Source organism: Mirounga leonina, unplaced genomic scaffold (assembly GCF_011800145.1).
Source record: "Mirounga leonina isolate KUSES-001 unplaced genomic scaffold, KU_Mleo_1.0 Mir_152, whole genome shotgun sequence".
NCBI lineage: Eukaryota > Metazoa > Chordata > Mammalia > Carnivora > Phocidae > Mirounga > Mirounga leonina.
The window spans coordinates 14,326,568-14,345,971 of record NW_023270380.1 but is presented as its reverse complement, the minus strand read 5'-3'; positions in this window follow the sequence as shown (position 1 = coordinate 14,345,971).

Genomic DNA, 19,404 nt, shown 5'->3' with positions numbered 1-19,404 from the left:
AGTGCCTAGCAGAGGTAAACAGTCAGCATTGGTAACTATTACTGTTTTTATGCTAGGATAGACTTTTCATCTCAAACCTGAAAGTCCCACAGCCTACAACAGTACAATTAAAGGATGTCACGCAGCCTTGTTTATCTGAACCACAAATCACATAACACTTCAAATTCTTCTTTTAAATCTTCTCACAAAAGTTAAAGGTAATGTTACTGGAACTCCCAAGATTCATTCTCATTTTTCATGTGCAGAGGAGTCAATAAGGACAGAGAACTACACATTTTCTCTTTTTAAGAGAAAGAATGCAAAAATACTGGTTGTCTCCCATTACATTAACGTTAAACATCTTCATGCAATGAGATGTACTTAAATCTTATCAGCTTGTTTTCCTTCTTCCTTGACATATTTTGAGAGTTCTACTAATATCACAGGCAAAATCTGAATTGTCAAATTAACACTTAACGCTGTCAAACGTTAAACAGAAATACACCTCAAGTGCTCTGGCATCATCAAGAATCCAGTGAAGAGGAAACAGATCCCAGAGATGGAAGAAAAATTCATGTGATTCCACAGAGGTTATGCTCGGTAGGGAGACAAAATGTATTTGCTGCTCCAATGAGCCAGTTAAATTCACCAGTCTTGATGGAGTTGAATGAGCTCAAAAAATGTTTTCTTAGGCTTTTCCCCCTTACATAGTCTGTTGCTGCTTTATTTCCTGGCCATATTCTTATGAGGTGCAATGTTCAGGAGTTAGAACTCTAAGCATTTCATAAACATATGGCGTAATTGCCAGATTTTAGGAAAGATTATATAGGTGCCTTAGGTGAATGAGAAAGTATGATTTACCTTAAACCAAGCAGCCAATGCATTAAGAATAAACTAACCCAGATATATTCAATCCAGAAACCAGACCAAGAGGCAAAACAGGAGATCTGAGGAAAGTAACATGTCTTAGATGAGAAGGGGAGATTTCCCACAATATGCAACATTCTGTCATGCTTCACGTTTATGTAAGGATAGGGAAGCATTATTTCAATTTTTCAGAGGATGAGTCAAAGAGATACAGCAGACCTTGTGTGAGGTTGTATATTCTAGTACCTGGAATATGATTTATTTTTGTCAGTTTCCACTCCTCTGACATTCACTAGTGCACCATGCAATCTCCAAAATTCAAGATTCCTGTTTTCAAGGCACAGCCTAACAAATTTTAAGAGAAAATAAGAAGTCAAGTTCATATTAATTAGTGTGATCTTGTTTTGAGTTAGAACACCACTGACTCTTGCTATGAAAATTAGGTTCATAATTAGGACGATTATCTACAACAAGAAACTTTGGCATTTAGCCTTTTCTCCTTCTTGTCCTCAAAATAATCCTGTGTTTTTCACAGGAACAGAAGTTGGAGAAGCAACGCACAGAGAAATGCAGACTGTTTAGCTGTTCTATACAGAGAGGCCTGTCCCCAGCTCTGACATGTAGCCCTTCCTTCCTCCAGCCAGAAAGCGTAATAGACAAGAAAGTGACTAGCTAGAAGCAAAATGTGAATTTGCATGTTGATGCTTTTCACTCTGTTACTCTTAACTTCTCCCACACCCTATGTCACTCCCTAAGAATCCAATTTCCTCATAGTATTGGCTGTTAGATTTCTTATTGAGGGTCCCCTAAACTTGACCTGTCTTACAATGTCACATGCTCGAAAGTTACAGCTCTTATTTCTTTTCCAAAACCTATTTATTCCACCAAAAAAAATCAAAATTAGAGATCAAGAAAAAAAATCTGACTAAACTAAGTCACCCTAAACAAAACTTTCTTATAAGACAACTCATTTCCCTAAATTTCTTAACCTTTCCCAATACATTCTCCTCTTAATTATAATGATTTTTAGATCATATCAATCTCAACAATAAGATATTTGGTAACAGATTGTATTTTTAAACCAGTGATTTTCATTTTTTTTTTTACATTCAATAATATTTCCTTGAAGTCTGTGGATGTGTGTGCTATTTTAAACCTGCCTCTGAAATCAGCATGGTAGGCCCACAGACATCTGTTTCCAGTCAAGATGGAGGAAAGCAGACTCCCCGTGCCCTCCTACCAGAAACAGCCAAATAACTAGATAAAATACACGAAACATTGCTTTGGGTAACAAAAGGCAGAAAGGATGGTGGTGCCTGGAAGAAACTGGTGAGATAATAGGATTGCTCTGGTTTACTGTCCTGAGAGGGGTTCGAGACCATGACATCGCGGGAGAGAGGGAACTAAGGCAGAGACAAGCAGACTTGGGTTGAGGAAATGCTACAGAGAATACAGGGTCACCAAAGCAGACAGAGTTCTAAAACCAAAGTGCCAGAGAGGGAGCACGTACAAGATGCACAGAGTATTTCCCCCATACTGAAAAGGGCATGTGTATAAGGAAACTACCAGAGATGGGGGCTGGGGGGAAGCCATCCAGAGGACTAGAAGGGACAACACACAGCAGGAGAAGAGAGCTGAGTACAGTACTTATCCACCCCCCCTACCACCACCACACAGACTGATTCAGCTCCACCCAAGTCAGAGGGAGCTGGTCAGAGCACATGGAAGGCTCCTGCCTTAGCATAGGGGACAGTCAGCCCCAGGATCAGCACTGCTCTGCCCCTCTCATAAATGTTAAATGCAAGACTCATAAGAGCAAACCATTTCCAAGGAACTTACTTCATCCAGCACAAGTTCAAGAATATTTATAGAAAACCAAAAATATCCAAAGAGGTAAAATTCAAAATGTCTGGGAACCAATAAAAAATTACCAGGAGTGAAAAAAAAAAAAATGGCACATAATGATCAGGGGGAAAAAAATCAATCAACTTTAACTGAATAAGAATTGACAAAGATAACTAGAATTTGCAGAAGAAGATGTTAAAACTGTTATCACTGTATTCCAAATGCTCATAAATTTAAGAAGAAAGGTACAGAAGATATCAAAAAAGACCCAAATCAAGTGCAAAGAACTGAAAACTACACTATCTGAAATAAAAAATACACCGTGTGAGAGACTAGACATTACAGTTTAAAAGAGGAGTGAATTTCAAGGCAGAGCAACAGAAACTGTACAAATGGAACATATAAATTTTTAAAAAGAGAAAAAAGAAAAGAATATCAGTGCTCTATAGGATAACTTCAAGCTGTGAATATACTTGGAAACTGGAATCCTTAAAGGAGACAAAAGGGGGAGAGAGACAAATTACTTGAAGAAATAATGTCTGGAAATGCTCCAAATTCAAGGAAAGCTATATAAATCAATACATCAGTACACTCAACAATATCAAAGTAAAAGAAACACTAAAAATGCCACCAAAGCATATCATAATCAAATTCCTCAAAACAGGGATAAAGACAGAATCTTAAAAGCAATCAGAAAAATAAAAAAAAAACTTGTTACTTTTGGTAAAATAAAGATGACAGAAGATTTCTTGTCTGAAAAAAAAAAAAAAACTGCTAGCAAAAAACAATAGAATACTTTTCAAGCATTGAAAGAATAAAGCTATCATCCTAGATATATCAATCCAGTGAAAATATCTCTGAAAAAAAATGTTAGTAAAGCCATTTTCACATACATAACACCTGAAGGAATTAATCACCAGAAGACACAGTCCAGGAAATGTTAAAGGAGTTCCTTCAAAAAGCAAGAAAATGATTACAGATGGAACTGTAGATCCGCTCAAAGGAACAAAAAGAAACAGTAGTGGTAATACATGGGCAAATATATGAATTGTATTTTGTTTAAATATATTGAAAAGTTAACGGACTGTTGAATAAAAGCAATATATGGGGGGATAACATGCGTATATGTAAGACATATGACAAAAATAACATTATGTATGACCCAAATCACAAAAACCAGGAGAAAATAAATGGACAGTACCACCACAACCTTCTTACACTGTAAGTGATAAAATAGCATTCGAATATTGACTGTGATAATTTAACCATGGACTTAAATAACACAAAAATTATAGTCAGCAAAGAGATAAAACGGGAGAAAAAATACTAAATGCAAACATGGGAAAGAGAAACAAACAACAAACAACAAATACAAAAAATACAGTAAACTTACAATAGCAATGTTAGTGGTCTAAACATTCTACTTAAAAGACAGAAACTGTCAGATTTCATTTAAAAGCAAGATTTAATACTATATGCTGACCACAAGAAACCCAAGTTAAATATGAAGGCGTATATAAATGAAAAGTAAAAGGATGTCCCTTTATTATGCTAACCCCCGCCCCCAAGAAAAGGAGGCTGGAATCACTAAATAACACAAGACAGAGTTAAAAAGTAAAGCATACCAACAGGGATGTAAGTAAGTAAATAAAAGTCATTTCATAATGATGCAAGGTCTACTCATCAAGAGACCAAAACAATCCTAAAACTTGAAATACCTATAGTCGTCAAGATTCTCCAGAGAAGGAACTGACTCAAGTGATCGCGGAGGTTGGTAAGTCCAAAGTCCAGAGTAGACAGCATGCTGAAGACCAGCGAGCCACAATTCAAGTCTGAAGGCATTCTGATGGCAGAATTCCCTCTACCTTGGTGGAGGTCAGTCTTTTTCTTAAAGTCTTTTCCTGATTGGATGGGGTCAATGCACATGATGGAGGACAATCTGCTACTCAAAGTCTACTGATTTAAATGTCAATTTCAGGGGTGCCTAGGTGGCTCAGTTGGTTAAGCGACTGCCTTCGGCTCAGGTCATGATCCTGGAGTCCCGGGATCGAGTCCCGCATCGGGCTCCCTGCTCGGTGGGGAGCCTGCTTCTGCCTCTGACCCTCCCCCCTCTCATGTGCTCTCTCTCTCGTTCTGTCTCAAATAAATAAATAAATAAATAAATGTTTAAATAAATAAATAAATAAATAAATGTCAATTTCATCTAAAAATACCTTCACAGAGGCATACAAAATAATGTTTGACCAAATATCTGAGTACCATGGCCTACCCAAGTTTACACATAAAATTAACCATCAACCTTGAGATACAACAGTACCTCAAGCTACATGAAGCAAAAACTGATAAAACTGCAAGGAACAATATACAAATCAGAAATTAAGGTCACAGATTTCAGTACCTTTCTCTCAATATACAATAGAACATGAGACAGAAATCAGTAAGACTACAGAAGACTTGACCAATACAATCAATCAACTTGACCAACTTGATGTACAGAAAATGCCACACAACAGCAGAATGTGCATTATTCTCAAATGCAAACAAAAGATTTATGAAGATGTACCTTATTCTTATCCATAAAACAAGTCTCAATAAATCTAAAAGGATTCAAGCCATACAAAATGTGTTTACTTTTCATCATGTAATTAAATTATAAATCAATTACCAAAAGTTCATGGGAAAATCCAAAAATATTTGAAAACTAAATAATACACCTCTAAATAACCTGTGTGTCAGATAATTAATCAAAACAGAAACTGAAAAGGATTATGACTTGAATAAAAATAAAAAGATAAAAAATTTGTGGGATGCCACAAAAGCCACCTTTTGGGGGGAAATTATAGGATTAAGTGCCTGAAAATGAAGGAATGTCTTAAATCAATGATCTCACCTCCCATATTATGAAATTAGAGGAAAAAAGAGCAAATAAAACTATATAAAAGAAAAAAAAAACAATTAAGATCAGAATGGAAATCAATTAAATAGAAAATGAAAAAGCAATAGTGAAAAGCAATGAAACCAAATATTCTCCAGAGTGTATGAAGAAATTGATAAACTTCTAGCCATACCACTTGAGGGAAAAAAACAGATAACAAATTACTGTTATCAATAATGAGGAGTTATTACTACAGATTTTGTAGTTATCAAAAAGATAATGAGGGAATATGAATAATGTTATGCTAACAGTTTTGATAATTTATATGAAATGGAAAAATTCCTTGAAAGACAGATAGTACCAAAGCTCAATTAAGGATAAATAAAAAGGTACAAACTTACAGTTATAAAGTAAATAAGTCACGGAGATGTTATGTACATCATGCCAACTATAGTTAATAATAATGTATTACATAATTGAAATTTGCTAGGAAAGTAGATCTTAAAAGTTCTCATCACAAGAAAAAAAAATTGTGTAACTATGCTCTTAAAAGTTTTCATCACAAGAAAAAAAAAATTTGTTTAACTATGCATGGTGAAGATGTTAACTAGACTTATGGTGATCATTTTGCAACATAAACAAATATCAAATCATTATGTTGTACACCTGAAACTGATACAGTGCTGTAAGTCAATTATGCCTCAATAAAATAAATAAATAACCTGAATAGTCATATATCTACTAAATAATTTGAATCAGTAATTTAATTCCTCCCCACAAAGAAAACTCCAAACCAGACAGATGCACTGGTGAATTCTACCAACATTAAAAAAAGAAATCACACCAATTCTATGTAAACTCATCCAAAATACTAAAAAGAAGGGAGTAACTCCTTATTCATTTCATGAAGTCAACATTACCCTGAAGCCAAAACCAGACAAAAATATTACAAGGAAAGAGAGAATCCAAGAGGATTCTCAGGTCCTTTGTCTTTGTTTATCTCAGGCCCTATTATGCTCAGGTCTTTCAATCTGGTGCCCTACCTGGAATAAATGCCACTTTAATATATCATCATATCTATACAGTGTTGATTAGCTCAATTCCTTTTATAAAATTCAGAAAATCTCATACAATTTCAAATAAAATTTGTATCTATTCATGACATATTGGTCTTTAGTTCCCTTTTCTAGACAGTTTTATGTCTTCTTTCACATCAGTCTGCCTTGTCTGTTATTTTCTTGTCTTGTTGCATTGGCTACAACTTCTGGCAGTGTTGAATAGGAGTAGTGAGAAGGGACGTCTGTGCATTATGCTTTGACGACTTGTTTTGTTATGCCTTTTCTGTTAGGTAGAACCTGTTTGTTATGCCTTTTCTGTAAGACTAGATTAGTCTTCTTTCTAGAGTATGTATTTTCTGAGATGTCTAGTGAATGTTTCCAGTGTTCACAAATTTGTCTCCAGTCTTGCTGCAGTTGTAAGTTAAGCATCCCCCAGCCCTGTGCAAGAGTCACAACTCCCATGTTGTTTTTATTTCCCTGGTAGCTGTGCTTTATCAGGGTATTTTTGGTTTTGTTTTTTGAGAGGCCTCTTGGATTCTCACTTTGCTCAGGTACAGTTTAGTATTTGGACAAAGAATCAAGGGAACTCCTATGAGGATAAATAAACTGTGTACATTTAGACAATGTAGTATTATTCAGTGCTAAGAAGAAATGAGCTATCAAGCCATTAAAAGACATGTAGGAATCTTAAATGCATATTACTAAATTAAAAAATCTGTTTTGAAAAAACGATTTACTGTATACTCCAATTATAGGACACTGGAAAAGAAAAAAAAATGCAGAGAGTAAAAAGATCAATGGTTGCCAGAGGCTAGGGGAAAGGGCGAGATAAATAGGCAGAGCATAGGGATTTTTAGAGCAGTGAAAGCACTCTGTTTGATACTATAATAGTGAATACATGTCGTTATACATTTGTTCAAACCCACAGAATGTACAACACCAAGAGTGAACCCTAATGTAAACCACAGGTTTGAAGTGATGAAGATGTGCCAATGTAGGTTTATCAACATAACAAATGTACCATTTTGATGGGCAGTATTGTTAATGGGGTGGCTAGGTGTGTGTTGCCAGGGGATATATGAGAACTCTCTATATCTTCCTCTCAATTTGCTATAATCCTAAGAATGCTCAAGAAAGGAAGGAAGGAAGGAAGGAAGGAAGGAAATCAGTCAGTCAGTCTTAAAAAAATACACATGACATTGTGCTAAGCCCTGTTTGACAGCCTAGCAGTAAATGGGAAAATCAGTGAGTGCACTTCTTCTGGAAAACAAAAATGAAAACGAAACAAAGCAAAACAAATTACAACACCAAGTGCTGGTAAGACTGTGGAGCAACTGGAATTCTCATACAATGTTTGTCGAAGTGTGAATATATAAATGCACTTTAGAAATCAGTCTAGTAATTTCTCGTAAAGGTAAATATTCAACTACTACTCTACGGTCCAGCAATCCCACCTCAAGGTATTTATTCACAAAATGTGAAAACATAGGTAAACAAAGGGACTTGTGTAAAAATGTTTGTAGCAAATCTATTCATATTAGCCAAAACACTGGAAAGCTCCCAAAATGTTCATCAACAGAAAAATGGATAAATAAATTTTGGTGTATCTTAACCATGAAAAAATACTTCACAATAGAAAGAAACTGCAACACCCAAAAACATGGATCAACCTTAAAAACATTATGCTGAATGAAAGAAGCCAGACACAAAAAGAATCCATATTGTGTGATTCCATTTATATAATGTCCTTTAACAGGCAAAAGTAATATATGAGCCAGTAAATTAGAACATGGTTACTGGGAGTAGTGGTGACTGATTACCTGGGGTCGACAAGACAGATTTTTCTTGGGTGATAGAAATACTGTAGTTCTTTAAATTATACAGTACATGAATGAATGCATTTATCAAAACTCATATTATCATACCTCAAATTCTGTATGGCTTAATGTATGCAAATTATTTCTCAGTTAAAAAAATACATAAAATAAGTACATCTGTTCAGAGTCCAGCTATATTAGATATAACTGCAAAGTTTGGTGAATGGTCAAATAGATAAATTTTATTTAAAAATCATTGCAAAAAACATGGTGAAAAGTCCTTTTTAAATTGTTTTTTCAAAAAAAAATTAGTTGTTTGGGGAACATGATTATGTTATATTAATAATAATTATAATTTAGGAACAACCAGAATTCACACATATATAAATATGAATAAGGTAACTGCTCTAAAATTAGAGTAATTTGGGCGCCTGGGTGGCTCAGTTGGTTAAGCGACTGCCTTCAGCTCAGGTCATGATCCTGGAGTCCCTGGATCGAGTCCCGCATCGGGCTCCCTGCTCGGCAGGGAGCCTGCTTCTGCCTCTGACCCTCCCCCCTCTCATGTGCTCTCTCTCTCTCATTCTCTCTGTCTCAAATAAATAAATAAAATCTTTAAAAAATAAAAAAATAAAATAAAATAAAATTAGAGTAATTTTTCTCCACTCAAAACTGATAGAAGGCAATGATATGCTCAAATTACTTCTGTTCCAAATATGACATTAATGCAGAATAAAAGCACTAATAACAAAAATTATGATGATAATAATAGTTAATATGTATTGGATTCACTATGTACCCAAACTTGTTCCCCGTACTTACCATATGTTAATTCATTTTATTCTTACTACAGTATTTGAGACAGATAATACTATTAGTTATAATTCTTATATGAGAACATTGGGGCATAAAGAGATTAAGTAATTTGTCCATGACAAAGCAGATGGATTAAAACTCAGACAATTTATTCCAAGTTCTGCTGTTCACCAGTAGAATACACTGCCTCATGATAAACATATGTCAATACAGATGCTCACACCAGTGCTGGATTATAGTAGTGAATCAAGACACAAAACATTGATTAAGGAGACATGCCAAAATCAGCACTGCTCTCTGAATTTCCTTTAACACCAGAGAACTTTCTATCATAATTCATACAGGATGTTAATTCCCAAAATAAACTCTGTACCCACACATCTCCCTTGAAAGCCAGACCTATATCCAACTGTCCTACTTGACCTGTCCATGTGGATATCTATTAGGTACATCAAACTCAACATCTTCACAACCATGAATATTCATTTTTCCCACCTCACACCCCCACAAATACAAATCTCTTGTAGTTTTCTCCAACTTAGTCAACTTAATAAATAGCATTCCCATCATCCCAGTTGCTTGAGCTATAAACCTGGATATATTCTTCCCTCCTCTCTTCTCAAACAATCCACATCCAATTTGTCAGCAGATCCTGCTGGTTGTTCCTTAGATACTTATTCAAAATCTGTCTACGTCTCTCTCATATATCCCTGTTCCAAGCCACCATACTATATTGCCTGGCTTGTTTTAGTATCTTCTAAATGGTCCTCAGCTTGCACTCAGAGTGATTCTTCTAAAAAATAAATCAGATTATGTCACCACTTGCTGAAATCCTCAAGGATAATCCCATCACTCAGAGAAAAGGCCAAAGTGTACACAATACACACAGATCTGTACGGAGATTTGTACACAAATCTCCGCTATTTCTCTGACTCTGTCTCCTGGTTTCTCTGTGCTCACATCTTTCCAGTCACAACTAGCCTCCTGCTGCTTACGGGATATTCCAGACACAATCTGCTCAGGGTCTTTGATTTGTGTTCCTCTGCTCAGGACTCTCTTCCAGATGTTGACAGAGCTCATTCCCTCATCTCAAATGTGGTCTTCTCAGGGACCAATCTCTTTAAATTCTTTAAACTAGGGTGTCTGGGTGGCTCAGCTGGTGATTACCAGTACATCCTACAACTGACCCACAAAGAAATAGTTAAAAGACCTGAATGACCCAAAAGCATCTGCCTTTGGGTCATGTCATGGCCCAGGATCCTGAGATTGAACCCCACATTGGGCTCCCTGCTTAACAGGGAGCCTGCTTCTCTCCCTCTGTCCCCCCTGCTCATGCTCTCTCTCGCTCAAATAAATAAATAAAATCTTTAAAAAATTCTTTAAACCCACTCCTTGCCAGGTTATCCCTTTCCCTTTCCTTGCTTTCTCTTCATGGCACTTATGATATTCTAAACTACTATTCCCATTCTTTTTCAATTATCTTTCTTTGGTGGAATGTCAGCTCTGTGACGATGGTGATCCCTGCCTGCTTTATTCACTGCTATACAAAGTTCCAAAGCCTAGAACTCAATAAAAAGTGGTTGACTACATGAATGGATGATGAACAAGCAGGTCTACCCTTGCATGCCATGATCCACCAGGGACACCAGACAATGAATCTCTGTTAGAATTCCTGAGTTTCCATATCACTTCTCTGTGCTATGCCCAGGGCCTTGTTCCCCCACACTGGACCAGGAAATACCTTCCTTTCTGTAGCCCATCTTCCCTTCAGCAGGCACAGTCCTAGTTTTGTTGTTATAATTCTGGATGGTTCATTTAACACTGGGTGGTCACTGTCCTCAGAATTCCATTTTGTTCTAAATCTGGGAAGAAATCCTCAAGCCTCAGCTCACCCTGAGGACCCTTTCTGATGGCCATGTTACCCTCTGGAAGAGGGAGTCGGATACAGTGGTCTGCACTGTGAACTGGAAGTGTGAATTACCATTATTTTAATTCCAATCTCTCCTCCTATGTATGTCTATTTGCTCTGCAGCATGATAATGTGCCTATTCAGGTCTTTTAACTATTTCTTTGTGGGTCAGTTGTAGGACGTACTGGTAATCACCAGCTTCCCTTCCCCTTAAATCAAAGGCAGGCCAGAACCCCATACAGTGGAATGGAATACGGAGTCTGTCCCCAGGTCTCAATAAAACTGGACATTAAAGGCTAATGTACATTTTTATGACCCCTGTGAGCCCTGGAAAGAGGAGAAAAGAAATTAAAAGCCCCTCAGAGCAACACTGAGGAACCATATACTCCAAGGGCAGGGCAGAGACATTGTTAATGTAGGAAATATTATTTCTCAATATGAACTAAAAGCATATAGTCTCTTAAAATATTAATGTTTGTCCTTCGAAAGAGGTACTTAGCAGGCAGGTCAGTACTGACTATGAGGCAGGCTGCAGCTCTCCCTGGAGGGAGGACTGAAAGGAAAGGGTCCCCGGGGCCCACATCCAGCATAGCTCCTGCACTGGCCAAGCCTCCCAGCTCCTCGCGAAGCTGAGAGCTATGGAACATCAGGTTTGGGGGTGTCTTGAGATGGTGCCAAGCAGAACGCAGGCTGGTCTGGCTCAGGGCCGGGGCAGGGGGGAAGAAACCGAGAAGCAAGCTCTCTCTCTGTGGGAAAAGGTGTGAGTTTTAGACGGGGGCCAGGGGCGGGGCGGCGCTTGACAGGAGGGTTTCTTAGAAAACCCATGTCAACCCAAAGTCAACAAACCCAGCTCATGAGTGAGGGGAGCATCCCCTGGGGACCCCCTTCCTGAGACTCCAGGAATGACCAATTAACTGGAACTTTAACCTTTAATTTCTTACAATGGGATTTCCTTCATAAATTGCCCTGAGCTTCCTGCAAACAAAAGTGTATATTAAATGTGAAACAAATCAACCTTTTGGCTACATGCTCTCTACCTGAGTGTTAAGAATTACAATTTATCCCACACCAAGGTTGGAGCTGAATATCATCATCAGAGGATGAATATTTAAGATATACATATAAAGCTAAAACATATTCCAAAATTGCAAAATAGTATTGTGAATCTGTAACTTTAAAAAGGGTAGTGTCAAGATTTTGTTTGTTATCACTTTGGCATTATAGAAAAAGTAATTCTCAACACTGTCACTTGCTAATCCCCCCTGCAGGTACTAAAATGAATATTTGTCATAGTAAATGGATGCTTACTTCTAACTGAGGTCAGGGGAGGAGCACAGTATGTTTTGGTTTGGCTAAACCTCATTCGGTTATAGTCAAGAATGATGTCACAAATTCTTAAGTCTCCCTTTATTGCTAAAAATAACCAATTAAAGACAACTCTTCTTTAGACTGGAAGATTTGATTGATGTTGACAGTGCAATTTCACAGAAGCAATCCCACAAACCAAAGCTGTCTGCGCCAACTTGAGGAAGAGGATTTCTGCGTATTTGCAAAAGCCAACTTACTGCCCTTCACTCTGATTTTTATTTCTGTTTTTTCTGTTTACATGTCTGCCCCATAACACAGCCAATTGAGGAAAATGTCCTTAAATCGCTGACCTAAAATGTCAGAGTGGAGCTATGTAAGTGATTCTCATAAGAAAATTACCTGTAGATTCCCAACTGCATCTCAGATTTATTTAATTGCACATCTACCAATTTTACCAGTTTTTTCCTCCAGGTACAGGACATAATCACCATGTAAGAAACGCCTGAGTACAGGAGACATCATGTGATTGAGTCCTTCAGTGTTTTCCAGGAACAATCTCTTATCTCTAAAGCAATCATTGGTTGTTGGTAAGTCTACTTCTGCATTAACATGCCATTTGTTACATATCTACTTCAGTATTTGCATTAGCGAAGTGTAATATTAAAACTTTTTTTTTTTTTAGGAATGCCTGGGTGGCTCAGTCAGTTAAACGTCTGCCTTTGGCTCAGGTCATGATCCCAGGATCCTGGGTTTGAGTCCCATATCAGGCTCCCTGTTCAGAGGGGAGTCTGTTTCTCCCTCTCCCTCTGTCCCTCCCCCTGCTTGTGTGCGCTCTCTCTCTGACAAAATCTTAAAAAAAACTTTGTTTCAAGAATTTTTTAAACAGATTATCTGAACGTATTGTGTAAGTGTATGATAATGAATTTCCAATCTTTTGGCCTATCATGCAGATTTTCCATAGCTTAAGAAGGATGAAAGAAGCACATTCTCCCTTTGCTACTCTGAGTAGTTCTGTGATGTGTCCTAGGCCACAAATGCATTCCAAACAGAAAACTGGCATTTATGAGTAAAACGTGGTATGCTTCCAAAATCAAAGATAGCACTTCCATGTTTGTTCTGGTTTTGATGATATTTGCATGATGCTAAAGTAAATATTTAGCTATTAAGCTATTAAAGGCCAAAAGCTAAAGTCAAGTAACCAACTTTGGCCCTGTACTAGAGCTGAAGGCAAAATTCAGTGCATTCCTACTGTAAATCTATGCAGACTTGGATGTTAGCCATGCAGGGAATGAAAGATAAAGCAGCAAAGGAAAAGGGAACTATACTATGCCCAAACTCCTCAGGTACAGAGGAACGAAGGTACCTGCATATCGAGCAAATAGATCAAGATTCCAGGTGGTGATCACTGTCACCAGAGGGTGACCCATGACAAAGCCAAAAGTAACACTACACTGGACTATGGGTGTAAGAGTAAATGCATGAAAAACCCTCTAATTAGACCATGGATTAGAGAAAGTGCTTCCTTTAAGGGGGGAATAAAAGGGACAGTCCACAAATAGATTAAAATTAGATTACTTTGGTTATATGTTGATGAAATTCTAACTGTTGAACACATCAAAAATGGCCATAAACTCATAAATTGGTATACAAAAGAAATAAGATTAATACCAATATCAAGACTTTATTTTTATCTCTTTTTATTTTGGCTTAAAAGGGGGGAAAATCTCCCTATTTAATTAAAAGCTTATGATATTCTCTTACAGTAGCAATCAAATAAATGGTAAAATGTTTGCTACCTTGCATAACGCAGCTGGGGAAACAAGTAAATATTCAACATCAGGACACAAAAAAGTAGAAGATGCAATGTTTAACCAACTGTACTAATTTAGAAAGCAAATAACACATTCTTAAATGATGCACTCATTTCAGACACTCTCACTTTACATTTTTATGCTGTTAAGGGCTTTGTGATAAAACTTTCTATGTGACTTTGTTATAATGTGCAACTTTTTTCCTAACAGCACAGCTCTTAGATCAATGAGAGAGCATCACAACTCACAACCACTATTTTGTTCTGACTTAACATAAAGGATTAAAGTTTCCAATCAGATACATAGTAGATTAGAGACCGTATCCAGTGCTTTGGACTGAATTGTGTTCTCATGCTGAAGTCCTAACCCCTAGAACTTTGGAATGTAATTGTGTTTGGAGATCAGGCCCATAAAAAAGGGGAGGCAAATGGGCGCCTGGGTGGCTCAGTTGGTTAAGCGACTGCCTTCGGCTCAGGTCATGATCCTGGAGTCCCTGGATCGAGTCCCGCATCGGGCTCCCTGCTCAGCAGGGAGTCTGCTTCTCCCTCTGGCCCTCCCCCCTCTCATGTGCTCTCTCTCATTCTCTCTCTCTCAAATAAATAAAATAAAATAAAAATGTTTAAAAAAAAAAGGGGGGGGGAGGCAAAATGGGGTCATGGTGGTGGTCCCAATCCAACAGGACTGATGTCCTCAGTGTAAGAAGAAGGGCAGCTGAATTAAAAGGCCACAAAGACTCAGTGAGTAGGTGGCCATTTCCACACCAAGCAGGAGTCCTAGGAGAACCCAAAGCTGCCAAACACCATGATGTTGGACTTATACCCTACAGAACTGTGAGAAAATAAATTTCTGTTATTTAAGCCACCCCGCCTGTAGAACTTCCTTTGGCAATCCCAGCCAACTAACACACTCACAGAAAGCATGCTCTGGGCTGAGTGTGAGAGCAAAGGGGTGAGTCTGCAGCTTCTACCCTGGCTGTTCCTGTGGCTTCCAGGAGTGTACCCCTCCACACTGGATGGGAACCATGTGTGCAGAGACGACCTACCTCTCTACATGCCTCCCTACCCATCATCTATCCATCCATGGAGCTTCTCTTATCTGACTTCAACTTATCTATTCCTTAGAACATTGCCTCTAACCAAAATCTAGCTACTTCATCTGGGGCTCCAGAACCGTGAGATGGATTTCTGTTGCTTAACCCAGCCAGATCTGTGATGGTAGCCCTAACAAACCAATACAGCCAGTATCAAACTTTATTAATAATTTTAAGAATATAAGCCAGCAAGAGGGATGGGAAAAGCAGACAGGGAGAGGTCTACTACATCCTACAATATTCCCAGGGCCTCCTTCTTAATTAAGCATGTAATTTCTGGACAGAATAAGAGAGAAAGTCCCCATGTCAGGGTTGCAGATTGTCTTTCACAAAACAAGGAAGTGTTAAAATTATGAAACACCTACATTTTATATCCCCAAGAACTCTACACCTTATGTGACATTCTCCAGGGAGTTATGCTTCAGAAATCTGTACTTTGTTGAGTTTGTTTTTCACCAGTAAATGCAAAACAGAAACATCCCACTCAAAACACTGGATAGATAAGAATTTGCTTCCTAGCAAATACTGGTATATTTGCCTAGAAGTAATGCTTACGAGAAGAGTGCACCCGTTTTCTGCCTGTTTTTTGTTTTTGTTTTTGTTTTCCCCTCCTGGAATACCCCATGCTAATCATGGGGGAGATCACAGACCAGCCGCTTTAACTCACTCTACGCACATTCTCTCCCCTGAATTTTCTGGCAAATTTCCTTTAGGATATCAAAAGCCTCTCTGAAGCTTTTGACCTAGGAAATTACTAATTCTAACTGAGCCATAGCTGAAGTAGAATGAACTTGAATTTAAATTCTCCCGTGATCATTTCAGATTTTCATTTGTAATTTTTGTATTTGAGTTTTATTATTTCCACATCTTTATGTAATAAACACATGTTCACTGGGAAAATTAGAAAATTACCTAAAACAGAACGCGGAGCAAGATGGCGGAGGAGTAGGAGACCTGGATTTCGTCTCCTCTCAGGAATTCAGCTGGATAGGGATCAAAACATTCTGAACACCTACAAACTCAACAGGAGATCGAAGAAAAGAAGAGCAACAACTCTCTCATCAGAAAAGCGACCACTTTCTGGAAGGTAGGACGTGCGGAGAAGTGAATCCGAGGCGATATTCGGGAGGATAGACGGCGGGGGAGGGGCCTCCGTCAGCCGCTTCCGGCAAGTGATAGAACCACGGAGCACAAAATCGGAACTTTTAAAAGTCTGCTCCGCCGAGGGACGTCACTCTGGTGGCTAAGCGGGGGGTGGAACCCTCCGGGACAGTGTGGTCTCAGGACCCTCGGGGTCACAGAAAGACCGGGGGTGCCTGAGGGCGGCAGAGCTCCCAGGGATCGGAGCAGGGAAGCCGGCTGCAGAGGGGGAGCCCAGGCGCGGGCTCTCAGCTCGGGGCTGCCATAAACCGTGATCCGCGGCACAGTCGGGCCACTGCTCCTCCAGCAGGGACCCAACAAGCGGCAGATCCGGGGAGACTCACCTTCCTCCCCTGGGAGGAGCCACGTGGGAGTGCACCACAGGGATCTGCTGGGTTTGGAGACTCCACCCGGGGTCGGGTGCCTGAGATAGAAACGCGCGGTCACAGGCCGGGTGAGCACGGAGTGCGGCCGGAGACCGGGGAGACGGGAGTGACTGGCGGCTTTTCTCTGGGGGCTCACTGAGGAGCGGGGCCCTGAGTTCTAGGCTCCTCCAGGGCGGAGATTGGGAGGCCGCCATTTTCACTCTCCGCCTCCAAAGCTGTACGGAAAGCTCGCAGGGAACAAAAGCCCCGGAGAGCAAACCCGAGCAGATTACTTAGCCAGGAGGGGGCAAGGGCGGGCCAGTTCCGCCTCCGGCAGAGACATTTGGAAACCACGGCAACAGGCCCCTCCCCAGAAGATCAGCGAGAACAGCCAGCCAAGACCAAGTTTACCGATCAATGAGAACGGCAGAACTCCAGCGCTAGGGGACTACTGCACATAGAATTCACGGCTTTTTTACCATGATTCTTTAGTCTTTTAAAGTTAATTTTTTTTTAACTGTCTTTTTGTCTTTTTATTTCTTTTTTAATTTTTCTTTTTCCCTTTTTCAACCAACATCAATCCCTTTTTTTAAAAAAAAAATTTATTTTTCATTTTTAGAGTCATACTCTATCCCTTCATAGTAGTTAGCCATATTTTTGGCTTATATATATAAGTTGTTCTCTCTTTAAAATTTTGAGATAGTTTCTTCTAACAGATTAAAATATACCCTAAATCTCTAGTATATGGTGTTTTCTATTCCCCTGCCAGATCACATCCTCTCCCTTTTGTTTTCTTTTTCTTTTTTCTTTTTTTAAATCCTCTTCTTTCTTTTTTCAAACAACTTCTTATCAATTCCTTTTATAAAATTTTTTATAATTTCCATTTTTACAGTCATATTCCATCCCTTCATCATATCAACCCTTATTTTTGTACATATATAAGTTTTTCTTTCTTTAAAATTTTGGAAGGCACTTTCTTCTAAAAGACCAAAATACACCCCAAATCTAGTGTGTGGCACTATCTATATACCATATAGATCATATCTGATCACATTCTAGTTTTTCTTTTGTTGTTGTTGTTTTGTTTTGTTTGTTTTTGTTTTTATCTTCATCTTTTTCTTTTTTTTCTTTTTCTTATTTCTCTCTTTCCCTTTCTTATCCCACTGCTTCAGGTCTTTTCTGATTTATTTAGAGTATATTTTCTGGGGACGTGGTTACTCTGCTAGCATTTTGTTCCCTCATTAATCTATTCTCCTCTGCACAAAATGACGAGACGGAAAAAATCACCTCAACAAAAAGAACAAGAGGTAGTACCGACTGCCAGGGACCTACTCACTACGGACATTAGTACGATGTCAGATCTAGAGTTCAGAATCATCACTTTAAAGATACTAGCTGGGCTTGAAAAAAATATGGAAGTTATTAGAGAAACCCTTTCTGGAGAAGTAAAAGAGCTAAAATCCAACCAAGTAGAAATCAAAAAGGCTATTAATGAGGTGCAATCAAAAATGGGGGCGCTAACTGCTAGAATAAATGAGGCAGAAGAGAGAATCAGTAATATAGAAGATAAAATGATGGAAAATAAAGAAGCTGAGAAAAAGAGAGATAAACAACTACTGGATCACAAGGGCAGAATTCGAGAGATAAGCGATACCATAAGACGAAACAACATTAGAATAATTGGGATCCCAGAAGAAGAAGAAAGAGAGAGAGGGCCAGAAGGTATAATGGAGCAAATTATAGCAGAGAACTTCCCTAATTTGGGGAAAGAAACAGGCATCAAAATCCAGGAAGCACAGAGAACCCCTCTCAAAATCAATAAAAATAGGTCAACTCCCCGACATCTAATAGTAAAACTTACGAGTCTCATAGACAAAGAGAAAATCCCGAAAGCAGCTCGGGAGAAGAGATATGTAACCTACAAGGGTAGAAACATTAGATTGGCAACAGACCTATCCACAGAGACCTGGCAGGCCAGAAAGGACTGGCAGGATATATTCAGAGCACTAAAGGAGAAAAATATGCAGCCAAGAATACTATATCCAGCTAGGCTGTCATTGAAAATTGAAGGAGACATAAAAAGCTTCCAGGAGAAACAAAAACTAAAGGAATTTGCAAACACAAAACCAGCCCTACAGGAAATCTTGAAAGGGGTCCTCTAAGCAAAGAGAGACCCTAAAAGCAACATAGACCAGAAAGGAACACAGACAATATACAGTAACAGTCACCTTACAGGCAATATAATGTCACTAAATTCCTATCTTTCAATAGTTACCCTGAATGTAAATGGGCTAAATGCCCCAATCAAAAGACACAGGCTAACAGACTGGATTAAAAAACAAGATCCATCGATATGCTGTCTGCAAGAGACTCATTTTAGAATCAAAGACACCCCCAGATTGAAAGTGAGGGGGTGGAAAACCATTTACCATGCTAATGGACACCAAAAGAAAGCTGGGGTGGCAATCGTTATATCAGACAAATTAGATTTTAAACCAAATATGGTAATAAGAGATGAGGAAGGACA